At 45.0% G+C, this 12,198-nt stretch overlaps 1 long non-coding RNA gene across 2 annotated transcripts in view; it reads left to right on the forward strand.

The window, feature by feature from the left end:
* The window catches only part of LOC118628393, a 40,301-nt gene extending 28,369 nt beyond the window's left edge, over positions 1-11,932 (forward strand). The window contains exons 5-6 of one of the 2 annotated variants that reach the window (XR_004959286.1): positions 4,171-4,278; positions 11,767-11,932. This is a non-coding gene — a long non-coding RNA (uncharacterized LOC118628393). The remainder of the gene's footprint in view (positions 1-4,170; positions 4,279-11,766) is intronic. The other variant, XR_004959287.1, reaches the window with a different exon arrangement.
* The last annotated feature ends 266 nt before the right edge of the window (positions 11,933-12,198 follow it).

Here is a 12,198-nt window from a genome sequence, read left to right on the forward strand (position 1 = left end):
CGGGGACTGTGCGTGAGCTTCATGGTGCGGGGTCTTGCATATACTACTTTCTGAGTTTCAGAAGTAAGCTACTTAACCTCTCTCTGTCTTGATTTTCACATCTGTAGAATTAAAACTTTGTTAGTGTTTGTCTCCTTGGGTCCTAGTGAGTGCTGCAATAGATCACTGATGTGGAGTTTGGTGCTTCCTCCGTATTTGGCAACCTCTTAGTACATATTAAATACTGTTGTTAGAAACATGCTGCCTTGCTATTCAGAGATATGTATTACACACTCACACACAGTTTGTCTATGAAATAAGTGATACCTCGGTTCTCGAACGCCTCGGATTTCGACCAAATCGGTATTCGACCAGGAGATTCGAGAAACTTTTGTCTTGGAATCCGAACAAATATTTGGAACTGGAACTTCCGCGATGAGCCGAGTTGAGCCGAATGGCGTTCATTCGGCCCAGCGCGCCTTGCTTGCGTCATCAGTGTGAGTGCAGAGAGAGTCACGCTTTGTGGAGAGAGTCACGCTTTACACTGAATTTAACCCTTAGACATACTGTACACTTTTATTTCTTGTTGAGACTTATGTTTTTCTACATATTATATACAAATTAGGCCAGTAAATAGGCATTTTCTGGGGCTTGGAACGAATTAATCCAGTTTCCATTATTTCCTATTGGGTCATTGCTTCGGTTCTCGAACAATTTGGTTCTCGACCGTCCTCCTGGAACGAATTATGTTCGAGAACCGAGGTATCACTGTAGTCATTTGGTAAATTGTAAATTTATACCTCTTCATTATGTTTCTATTGGCTTCTTGCTGGTTATTATACTATTGTGCCTCAAATTCATACCTACGTTTTATACTCTGCTCTGTGATGCTGGGGCTGGGACCCTGCAATCCCCTGTCTCCTTTGCCAGCTGGATCAAAATTGGGCTCCGCCAGTAGGGGGTGCTCTATGGAGATGGGAAGGCAGGAGGAGGGACATGTGCTTCTTCCTGTTTGCTTCCGGTTCTGCCAGCATCACCCCAACTTACCTTCGAAGCTGCAGTTGGTTTCAATAGAGCAGGTAACTCTGGTTTTCGTTTCTCTCACAGCCTCAAAACCAGTCTCCTAGTTCCTCCTTGGAAGCTCCAGCCCCAGCCAGTCGGTGTACATTCCTCAGAGGTCTGGGTTCCGTCTCTGTAAGGACTGCCCTCACCCTCCCAGGTCTGAGCAGCCCCACACTCTTCCCTTGGTTCCTCCAGCCGTGGTTGCCATGGCTGCTTCCTCCAGTCATCTCAGGGAAACCTCAGTATTCCCTACCTTTTCAGTTCTCTAATACCTGGTGAACACTTCCCTCACAGTTTTATGGACATAGTGACATATACTTTTTTTTTTTTATCCTCACCTGAGGACATTTTTGCATTTATCTTCACATAGAGCGGGAGAGAGAGAGATAGGAAGAGAGAGAGAGAGAAACATCAATGTGAGAGAGACACATCCACTGGTTGCCACCCACACGACCCCAACGGGGGCTGGGGACAAACTGCAACCGAGGCACGTGCCCTTAGTGGGAACTGAACCCAGGACTCTCTTGGTCCGCAGGCCGACACTCTAACCGCTGAGCCAAACTGGCCAGGGCATGACATATACTATTATATGACAACATTATTGACAAATAAGTATACAATGTAATGATTATATATGTGTATGTGTGTATGTATTGTATTTGCACTTGTATATACACATGTACATGCACATGTATATGTATATCAGTGGTTAGCACAATAAGTTGTAAACCACTCTTTATACTAAATTATCTTTGTTAAAGTAACTGATGTGGTTTCCGTTTTCTGACGATCTCATCTAATATCACATGCAAACTTCACTTTCCCTAAAAAAGTCATTTGAAAAGGACACATTTGTAAGGGAAGGTGTCAACATTGCTCTGAACAAAGGATGTCTGGTCTGGATCCTGATGCCCGGTGTAGCTTTCTGCAAACACCTGGCCAGCAGACCACCTGGTCCCCCACTGCTCTGGGCCATGGCGGGCATGACTGCTCGGGGGGCCAGGGCTGCCACGAGGTGTGGGGAGCAGGCAGGCAGGGCGAAGGTTCCAATGCTAGTGGCCACATGTGAAAAGCAGAATAATCCTTTACGACAGGCAGAGAGGAGAAGGAAGAGGAAAAGAAGCAAGTCTGGAAGATAAAGCAGGAGAGCTGTGGTGACTATTCAAGTCAAAAAGAAAAGTTTCTGTGAAGGAGGTATTGATTGCAGGATGTCAGGTGGAAAACTGGTCACCAAGGGCCGACAGAGGGTGGGGGTGTGGAGAGGCTGGGGACAGTGGTGGCCTCTCATTTATTTACACGTAATGAAAAAGGCCTGCACAATAGGTTGGTCAACATCACTTTTCTGCTTCATTGGTTTCTAAAAGGACTTACTGCTCCCCTGCTGAGAGATGATTTCCAGGGGCCTGTTTCAGGCCACTCACCACAGCCTCCCTACTCAGTGCTCGGTCCATCTCACTCCCTGTGTCTGTCCCTCTCTGACACACACACACACACACACACACACACACACACACACCTTTATTCACAGGAAGCACTGGAAATCCCCTGGCCTTAGATGGGACACCCCTCCCCCAGAGCAGATCTGACCAGTGGGGCTTCAAGAGAGCAGCGCAGGAGGCCGCCATTGCTCCCTGACCCTTGGCTCTCTGGCTGAGCAGGATGCCTTTATTGAGTTCAAGGAGCCAGGTGGTGCTGCTGATGGGGAAAAGGCAGAGGGGCTTTGGTGAGGGGGAAGAGCTGGATGATTCTCACTACCAGGCTGCCCTGGTAGTTTTATGAATCAAAGCCAAGAAGCTCTTTTTCTTGGCTTGGAAATCAATTCTGGGCTAAAAAAATAACAATATTCTTTACATCTTGGGAAAAGATTTCATAGGAAGAACAAAAGCATCTAGTGCCTCCAGTGATTAGGAAAAACAACTTTAAATTTTGGAATAATTTCAGTTTTTTAGAAGAGTTGCAAAGATAATACACAGAATTTTCATACACTTCCCTAGTTTCCCTATTGTTAACATCTTACAGCACCATGGCACATTCCTCAGATTGATGGCACCATCATTGGCACACTACTGTTGTTAACTGAACTCCGGTCTATATTCAGGTTTCATTTGTTTTTCCACTAATGTCATTTGTTGTTGTTGTTGTTGTTCCAGAAGCTCATCCACATTGCATCTAGTCATCCTGTCTCTTTAGTCTCCTCTGGTCTATGACAGTGTCTCAGTCTGTCCTTGTCTCTGATGACCTTGATAGTTGTGAAGAGTACTGGTCAAGTATTTAACAGAATGTTCCTCAATTTGGGTCTGTCTGATGTCTTTCTCAAGCTAAGACTGGGGCGATGTGTTTTTTAGGAGGAAGACCACTGAGATGAAGTATTCTCATCACTTCCTTTAAAACATTTTTATTGAGCCCTGGCCAGTTTGGCTCAGCAGTTGGAGCATCGGCCTGCGGACTAGAGAGTCCCAGGTTCAGCTTCCACTAGGGGCACATACCAAAAAAACAAAAAATTATAATTAAAATAAAATTTTATTGAGATATAATGAAATATAGCATATTTGTTTCAGGTGTACAGCATAATGATCTGCTATTTATATATATATTGTGAAATGATCACACAATAAGTCTAGTTAACAACTGAAACCATACATAGTTACAAAATTTATTTTTCTTATGATGAGAACTTCTAAGATCTACTCTCTTAATGCAGTATTATTAACTAGAGTCACCGTGCTGTACATTAAACCCCCATGACTTATTTCTTTTATAACTGGAATTTTTACCTGTTGATCCCCTTCACCCATTTTGCCCACCCCGGCCCTCCACCCCTGGTAGCTCATCACATCTACGTGATGTCAGCATGACATCTCAGCGGTTCCACATGAAGGCAACGGACAGGCCCTGAGGAGCCTCCTCCACATGGGCATCTTGATTTGGTTTCCTTCCCTCTGCACATGCAAGACCATGAACTGCTGAACAGAAAGGACCCCACAAAGCTGGGGGCGCATATGGGAAGAGTTCCAGACTAGAAGTCACTTCTGAATTGTGCAATGTTGAGTGAGAGTCTTTAAACCTCTCTGTCCTCAGTTTCCTCATTCACCAATCAGTACGTGATCCCTCCCTCCCCCTTCCTCCCAGGGTTGGCAACGAGATCAAATGACATATTGGATATGAAAAGACTTAAAAACCAATAAAGGACAGACAGAGGAAGGGAGCTGGCCTGCACTGGATATACCAGTATTTCAGGTAAGAGGAGGAAGACTTATCTATTGACTCTGTTAAGAAATAAACGAGTGTGTGTGTGTGTGTGTGTGTGTGTGTGTGTGTATTTTTTAAAAGTAAGATTTAGTGATATATCTTTACATAAAGTTCACCCGTTTTAGGCATAACAGGTCTATAAGTTTAACAACAGAAGGTGATCATGTCATCACCACCACTATCAAGATATAGAACACAGAGAGCATTTCCATTTTTCCCTCCCCCAAGTCCCCCATGCTCCTGTGTCATCAACTCTTTTCCCCCATTCCCAGCCCCTGGCAACTATTGGCATTTTGTGGTCTCCATTTTGCCTTTTCCAGACTGTCATATACATTGAATCATGAAGCATGTAGACTTTATTTTTTTCAGTTTAAAACCAGCACTAGTGAGGTATAATTAACCTACAATATACTGTACATACTTCAAGTGTACACTTGAATAAGTCCTAATAGATTGTACATTTGTGATAGCATCATCACAATCAAGATAGGGCACATAGCCATCACCCTAAAAATGTCCTCATGTTCCCTTGTGATCCTTCTCTCTGTCATCTAGCTTCAACCTCCTGCCCCAGCCTCCTCTCCCCCTGCTCTGGATACACCCGCAGCTCCTTCACTTGCCCTGGTACACGGTGGTCGTTTCTAATCTTGACTTCTCCCTCCTCAAAGCTACCCATTTCATCCTTTGGGTCTGTCCAAATCCTGCCCATCTTTCAAGTCTCTCCTTTAACTCATCCTTTAATGGGACCTTTAAAGTTATCCTTTGAGAATGATCCAGCCCACACTTGTCACTTCTTCTGTGATCTGAATGCACTAATCCGCAGCCATCCATGTCTTCTTTATTTACTAGTACAACAACGTTTGTATCTTACTGTCCTACGGTGAGCTGCCCCGTGGTCCGCAGCATGGCCTCTGATTTTCGATGCTTGGGCTTCTACGTTTTACCTTAGGCTCTGACTTAATCTCGCTATGCCTCAGCTTTCTGTCAGATTGGTAAAATAATATAGTACCTACCAGAAAGGGTGGCGAGGATTAATGAAGTTTATGCACATAAAGTACATGGAAAATAATCTTGTATACAGTGAGCACTTAATAATTGTCGGATCTTGTCATCAGTATCATTATTGTTGAAAGCCCTTAAAGGCAAAGTCTACAGTCCTTACTGCACTCATGTAACTGTGGTGCCCAGCGCAGCGGTAGGCATGTGGAGGGAGCTCCAGTATTTGCTGGATTTTTGACCAGGGACCACTTTGGTGAGTCAAAAGTTCCTGTGACCACTGAACACACCAACTACACACTTGTGTTCTGGTGTTGGACAGAACCAAACCCAAACCAGCTAGACTCCCAAACCAAAAGGCTGTGAGCTTCTGTCTGGGTAAATGTAGCCGTGACATGTCTGTTTCCATGGTTTAGAATGTCACCAGTGGAAATCTACAGGGGAAAATCGAGTTCAATACTGGCATCACATGACTCATTGTGCTTATATTTGGATATGCCACTGGCTCGGGAGTCAGGCAGCCGGACCCACACCTGCGGAGTCTGCCGTAGTGCGGTCTGCAAAGAAGGCAGAGGAGGATTCAAACACTTAGTGGGCATCTACTTCAGCGGTGTTATGTTTTCAGGAGTTTTGTAAGCTAGTTATTAAACACAACCATTATGAAAACGTAAATTATATAGACTCACAACTAAATAAATTTTATTAAAAACAAAGGTAATAGCCCTGGCCAGTTTGGCTCAGCGGTTAGAGCGTCGGCCTGCGGTCCGGAGAGACCCGGGTTCGGTTCCCGCTAAGGGCACGTACTTCGGTTTGCAGTTTGTCCCTGGCCCTGGTTGGTCGTGCGGGTGGCAGCCACTCAATGTGTCCCTTCACATCGATGTTTCTCTCTCTCTCTCCCTTCCTCTCTCTCCCTCCCACTCTATCTGTACAAAAAATGGAAAAATATCCTCGGGTGAGGATAAAAAAAAAAAAAAAAAAAAAACAAAGGTAATAAATACTCAGTTATGCCTACATCGCATATAAGTACTCAACGATTATTTTACTATTATCTGTGCTTTTCAGGTTATTTACATTTATTGTATCTGTGTGGTGAAAATACTATTTAATAGTGTTTCCCATCTCTTCCCATCTATGTTCAGGGATGTCACATTGGTAGCTTGGAACTGACCACGGTAGGTGTATTTATACCACAGATATGGGCAAGCGCTTCAAATCAGGGCTTTTCATTCCCAGAGAGCTGGCTGCTAAGCACACTGCACACCAGGCATGACAGCTGAATGTTTTTGTTTGCAAGAAGCAGAGGCTCACTCAGGTTAGTTCAACTAAAACGAAGAGGGGTTTATGCTAAGGCTTTTTATTGCAAGAAAAGGGAGATAGAATATCATAGAGACTGAAGAACAAGCCCTACTCCAGGGCCTAATGGAGCTGGGAACTGGAGGGTGGTTCTGGATCCAAGGTCACTAGTGTGACCTCGGAACATGGCCTTGGGCTCTGTGCTCTGGTTCACTGCTGTCCTCGTGGTACCTGCTTCCTTCTTTTCCGGTCCCGCCAGCTTTCTTCCCTCTCCCCTGCATCGTCTCTCTGTTCCAGCTCCTGCTCCCTCCATTTCTCCTCTCTGTGGCTTGTGTTGATTGATCACGTCCATCCCAGCTTTTCATTATTTGCTTCTGTTGAAGATTGTGTTGTTCTCTTTGTTGTTGTTTTGTTGCTTTAATTTCTGAGAGAAGGGATCTAATGGGCCCAGCTCATTTTTTTTTTTTTTTTTTCATGCAAGGTGGTATCAGTTGGTAGTTGGCCTATGGTGTACCTGGCTTTTGGCCAAATGCTTGTGCGTGGCCGCCACTGGCCAGGAAGGAACTGGAGTCACATAGTACTCATTTTGGCCTGGGACATCAGGGACACAAAGATGAATTAGCTGAAGTGAAATAAGGCAGAGAAAGACAAACACTGCATGGTGTCACGTGAAATCTAACAGAATTTAAAAAGTCAAACTCCTAGAAACAGAATAGTAATTGCCAGGGACTGGAAGGTGGGGAAATACAGAAATGTTGGTAAAACAACATACACTTTCAGCTATGAGTAAGTCTGAGGAGCTAATGTAAAACATGATATAGCTGATAACACTATTATTGTAAGACTGAGATTTGCTAAAAGAGTAGAACTTAAATGTTTTCATCAAAGGGGAAAAAAAGATAAACCAGTGAGGTAATGGATGTGTTAATTAGCTAGATGGTTGAACCCTTTTATGTATATGTACACTAAGTCACCACGACGTGCACTTCAAATATCACACAATTTTATGTGTCAGTTATACTTCAATAAAGCTGGAAAAAAAAAGATGAATTAGCAACTAACAGGATGACTACAACCAAAAAGACTGGTGGTTTGGTGAGGACTTGGTGCATTGCTCCAAATTTCATAGATTGCTGGAATAAGGGAAAGTTTGTGTCACTGCATAGAACACTATTGAGCAATGTTTACAAAAGCTGGTCCCATGTATCCCCTGTGCCCCAGAAGCCCCACCCCCACCCTGTAACTGCCCAACAGGAACAAGTGGTTTTTTCCATGGCAGACACAGACAAGAATCCTAGCAGCACTACTTGTAAGGGTTCCAAGGTAGAAACTCTCTAGAGTTCATTCACAAGGAAATGGATAAACAAGTTCGGCGATTTCATACAAAACAATGTGTTATTGTTGCACATAACAGTATGGATAAACTTCAATACATTATGCCGTGTGAGAGAGGCCATATTCAAAAGAGTGTGTGCCACATGCTTTCATTGATATGATATTCAAGAACAGTCAATACCAATCTATGGTAAAAAGACGTCAGAATACTGCTGCTCTTATGGGACGATATTAACTGGGAGGGGGCTTGGGAGACCCTTCTGGGGTGTTGGAAATGGTTTATCTCTTGATTTAGGTGGTGGCTACCCAGATGTAAACATTCGTAAAAAATTCTTTAAACTATACACTTAAGATATGGACACGTTACTATATGTAAGTTAAACCTCAATAAAAAGTAAATTACAAAAAAAAAAAAAGGAAGAATGAAGTATGATCATTGCCCCCAAGAAGTTTATAATCCACTAGTGGGTGGTAAGGAGCGACTGACATAGAAAACACAATGTGGTTGAGAAAGGCAAGTGCTAAATACAATATTTATAAAGTGCCACAGGACCTCAAAGGAAGGGGCAACTGATTTTGCTGGGAGAAAAGAAAGGCAGGAATTCACAGGCAGTGAGTATCCAGTACGGGCTTTTATTTTTTTTTTTTATTTTTTTTTTTTTTTATTATTTATTTTTATTTATTTATTTATTTTATCCTCACCCGAGGATATTTTTCCATTTTTTGTACAGATAGAATGGGAGGGAGAGAGAGGAAGGGAGAGAGAGTGAGAAACATCTACGTGAAGGGACACATCGAGTGGCTGCCACCCGCACGACCAACCAGGGCCGGGGACAAACTGCAACCGAAGTACGTGCCCTTAGCGGGAACCGAACCCGGGTCTCTCCGGACCGCAGGCCGACGCTCTAACCGCTGAGCCAAACTGGCCAGGGCCAGTACGGGCTTTAAAAAAGTATCTCATTGAACCCTGTATGCTCATACCATGATTTATGAGAGAAGAAAGCTTTAGATGGGCTTTGGAGTGATACCTGAGTATTCAACACAGTGTCATAAAAATAATTATCAGGATCGTGGGACCATTTATGATAAAACCCTTTTATAAAGGGTTTCGTTTCCAGAGGCTGCTGTAACAAATTGCCACAAACTCGGCAGCCCTAACGCAACAAAAATGTATCCTCTAACAGTTTTGGAGGCCAGACACCCGAAATCTGTCAGGTTCTTGAGCAGAACCTATTCCTTGCTCCTTCCAACTTCTGGTGGCTGCCCTGGCATTCCTGGGCTTGTGGCTGCATCCTTTCAATCTCTGTCTCTGTTGTCACATTGCCTTCTCTTTTATAAGGACACTGGTGACATGGGGGTCCTCCCAGATAATCCAGGACTATCCCCTCTCAAGATCCTTAAGCTAATCACATCTGCAAGGATCCTTTTTCAGATAAGGTCCCAGTCTCAGTTTCCGGGGGTTCGATGTAGACATGGGCCTACCACAAATGGTTTAACTGAATTAATAATATATACCAGTTTACTAAAAATGAATAAGTAGGTGTTAGCCAGGCACAAGGGGAAGGGAAGGCTGTGCATGTAGAAATCCTGGAATGCGCTCCCTGAGGATTATATTCCCCTGTATAGTTGTCCTGACCTCAAACCCCTTAGTTAGAGGAGCACCACAGCCACACACACAACTTTTGTTTCAGGTGCCCTGGGGCGTAGGCTGGGATCCCCTGGAGACTAGAGCCGCCTCGCAGCCCACCATTCACAGACCTCTTCCAAAGGTCTCCAAAGGGAAAACCTTTGTAAACTGTCATATGTATCCTTAACCTTACTTTAGCTACAGTCCTTCTCTGTTGAGCTGATAAAGAGCTAAAACCCGGAGCCCCACTTCTTTCCTGGTGTCCTTGGCCCCTTCTCCAAAGAGAGCTTTTGGAAATTATTACTGCCTCAGGTCAGGAGTTGGGAACCTTTCCCAGTCATGAGCCAGTAAATATTTAAGGATTCCGGTTCGAATGGTCTCCGTCGCAACTCTTGAGATCTGCAATTGTGGCCCAAACACGGCTATAAACAATACGAAAATGAGTGGCGTGGCTGAGTTCCAATCAAGCTTTATTTATGGACACTGAAACTTTGAATTCCATAGAGTTTTCACATCATGACATATTATTCTTCTTTTGATTTTTTTCAACGATTCTTAGCTGGTTGGCTGTGCAAAAGCAGCCAATGGGCTGGATTTAGCCTGTAGGCTGGAGTTTGCCAGCCCCTGTCTTAGATAATAGCATCTTAAGATTTGAAATCCCAGAACCCCAGCATTGGAAAAATCCGCAGAGGCTACTAGCCTTAATTCCCACCATAATATCCAATTGTCATCCAATGCCTTTTTGAACTCCGGCAGCTGCGGGGAGCCCCAACCCCTGGGCCAGCTCATTCTGCCCGCAGACAGTGCTGATTGCTCGAGCTCCTCCCCACGCAGAGCGGCACCTGTCTCCAGTGAGCACATCCACAGGATGCAGTCGGAACTGTGAAGCACAATGTTAACACATCAGGTTAATTTCATGCTCTACTTGTCTTGGGCTGATATTAAAGGAAATTAAATTTTGTGCTAATCAGCCTCAACATTCAGCATGCACGACGCAAATTTGTGATTTCTGGCAAGGGTGGTTAAATCATATTTATGCTCTTTGCGTGGTGTCTGAATAACAGGGAAATACTATTACTGACAATTAAACTCCCAAGTTGACAGATGTCACCATGAGCAGACATAGCGGAATCTTGGAAGTTCTTTTTAGCCAGTTGCCGGTGAGAAGGGCATAAACCAGGGAGCCGCAGTTAATCTTCAATTTCCCCCTTTTGTGTGGATGGCTATTTTTGAACGTTTGGCCGATGCAAATATTTTTACTCTTTGCCCTGCAAATAAAAAAAATTAAAAAAAAAAAAAAAGAATTTTCTCTATTTAAGAGATAAGCAAGAAGGAATGTTTTCTTTCCTGGCCACAGAAAGAGATCTTTTGAACACCTGAGGAGGATTCTTAATTGCTGCTGCTTATTGGGCGAGAGCACTTGGGAACTGAAGGGGTGGGAGGTCTCACATTGATCCGCAGAGCTGGAGAAAGAAGGAGTGGATGAGTCAAACTAGTCCGACTCCAAGAGTGTCTTCCCCTGTGGGGAGAGAGCTTGCTCAAACCCATGGCCAGGCGTCTGGCGTTCTGTCTGTACCTTCCCTGCGATGGGTCCGTCACCAGCACAGACGCTGAGCGGACGCTGTCTCATAGGTCTTATTTCCTGGAGAAGGTGAGGGATGCCAAGCACACCAGCTCCAGATGGCTCTCTGCACAGTCCCCCATTCTTCTTCTTCACCCCCAAGGAAGCATCAGGGCAATGAAGGGAAGTCCGTAGGATCTTGGGTAAACATTTCACATAAGAGCCGCCAGGTGCGCCCAGAGACAAGCTCTTCAGGGGTAGCTGGCATGTCTCTCCTCCTAAAGAGGACTGTATTCTCCTGATTACTGAGCTGCAGGGTCAGCCCTGGGTCCCCTGTGGGGAGAGAGGGAAGGGGTGTAGGTGAGGCTTGTAGATCTCCTGTTGGTAGGGTGACCGACCAACTGGGATTGAGGCGTTTCCTGGGAGTGGGACAGTCAGGGCTCAAACCTGGACAGTCCCAGGCCAGCTGGGATGGTTGGCCACCCTACCTTCTAGGACCGGTGGGGCTAGACAGTCCTAGGCTCTGCCCGGTAAATTCTCAGTGGTCTCCAAGGAGGCTCTGGTGATTACTCCCAGGGTTTGGTGAACCCACCTCTGGCAACAACTTGGGCCTCTCGGAGCTTAATTCTGTCCCTTCCTTCTTCTTAATCATTCATGTGTCCAGTTCTCTCACAGGGGCTGAAGAATCCTCATTTGGACAGATGGATCTGGGGCAGAGAGGACCAACACGCCACACAGGCTTATTGCCTCCTCTGTGCCCTGACCCTGGGCAGACGATGCTAAATGATCCTCCTACCACTCCCTAGGGGGCCACCTTCCAAGCACCGAATTCCAGGTAAGCTGACAGAAAAGCTAAGACCTATTTACCACCTTTGGGCTAGGACATTTCTCCAGAAGTCAGTGCGACTCAAGGGACAATTATTTGTACATGGAAAGCAAAGTGCAGAAGGTAAGGTGTAGCCAGCGAAGCACCTTGGGCAGTAGGCCAAGGGGAGGAGGACTGCACAATCCAAGAGCCATGGAGGTGGGTAAGGTCAGTTGATTCAAGATGGGCCTAGGACAAAGCCCCATTTCCAGGGGCTTATTCGGTTGGCTG

This window comes from Molossus molossus, unplaced genomic scaffold (assembly GCF_014108415.1).
Source record: "Molossus molossus isolate mMolMol1 unplaced genomic scaffold, mMolMol1.p scaffold_m16_p_13, whole genome shotgun sequence".
NCBI lineage: Eukaryota > Metazoa > Chordata > Mammalia > Chiroptera > Molossidae > Molossus > Molossus molossus.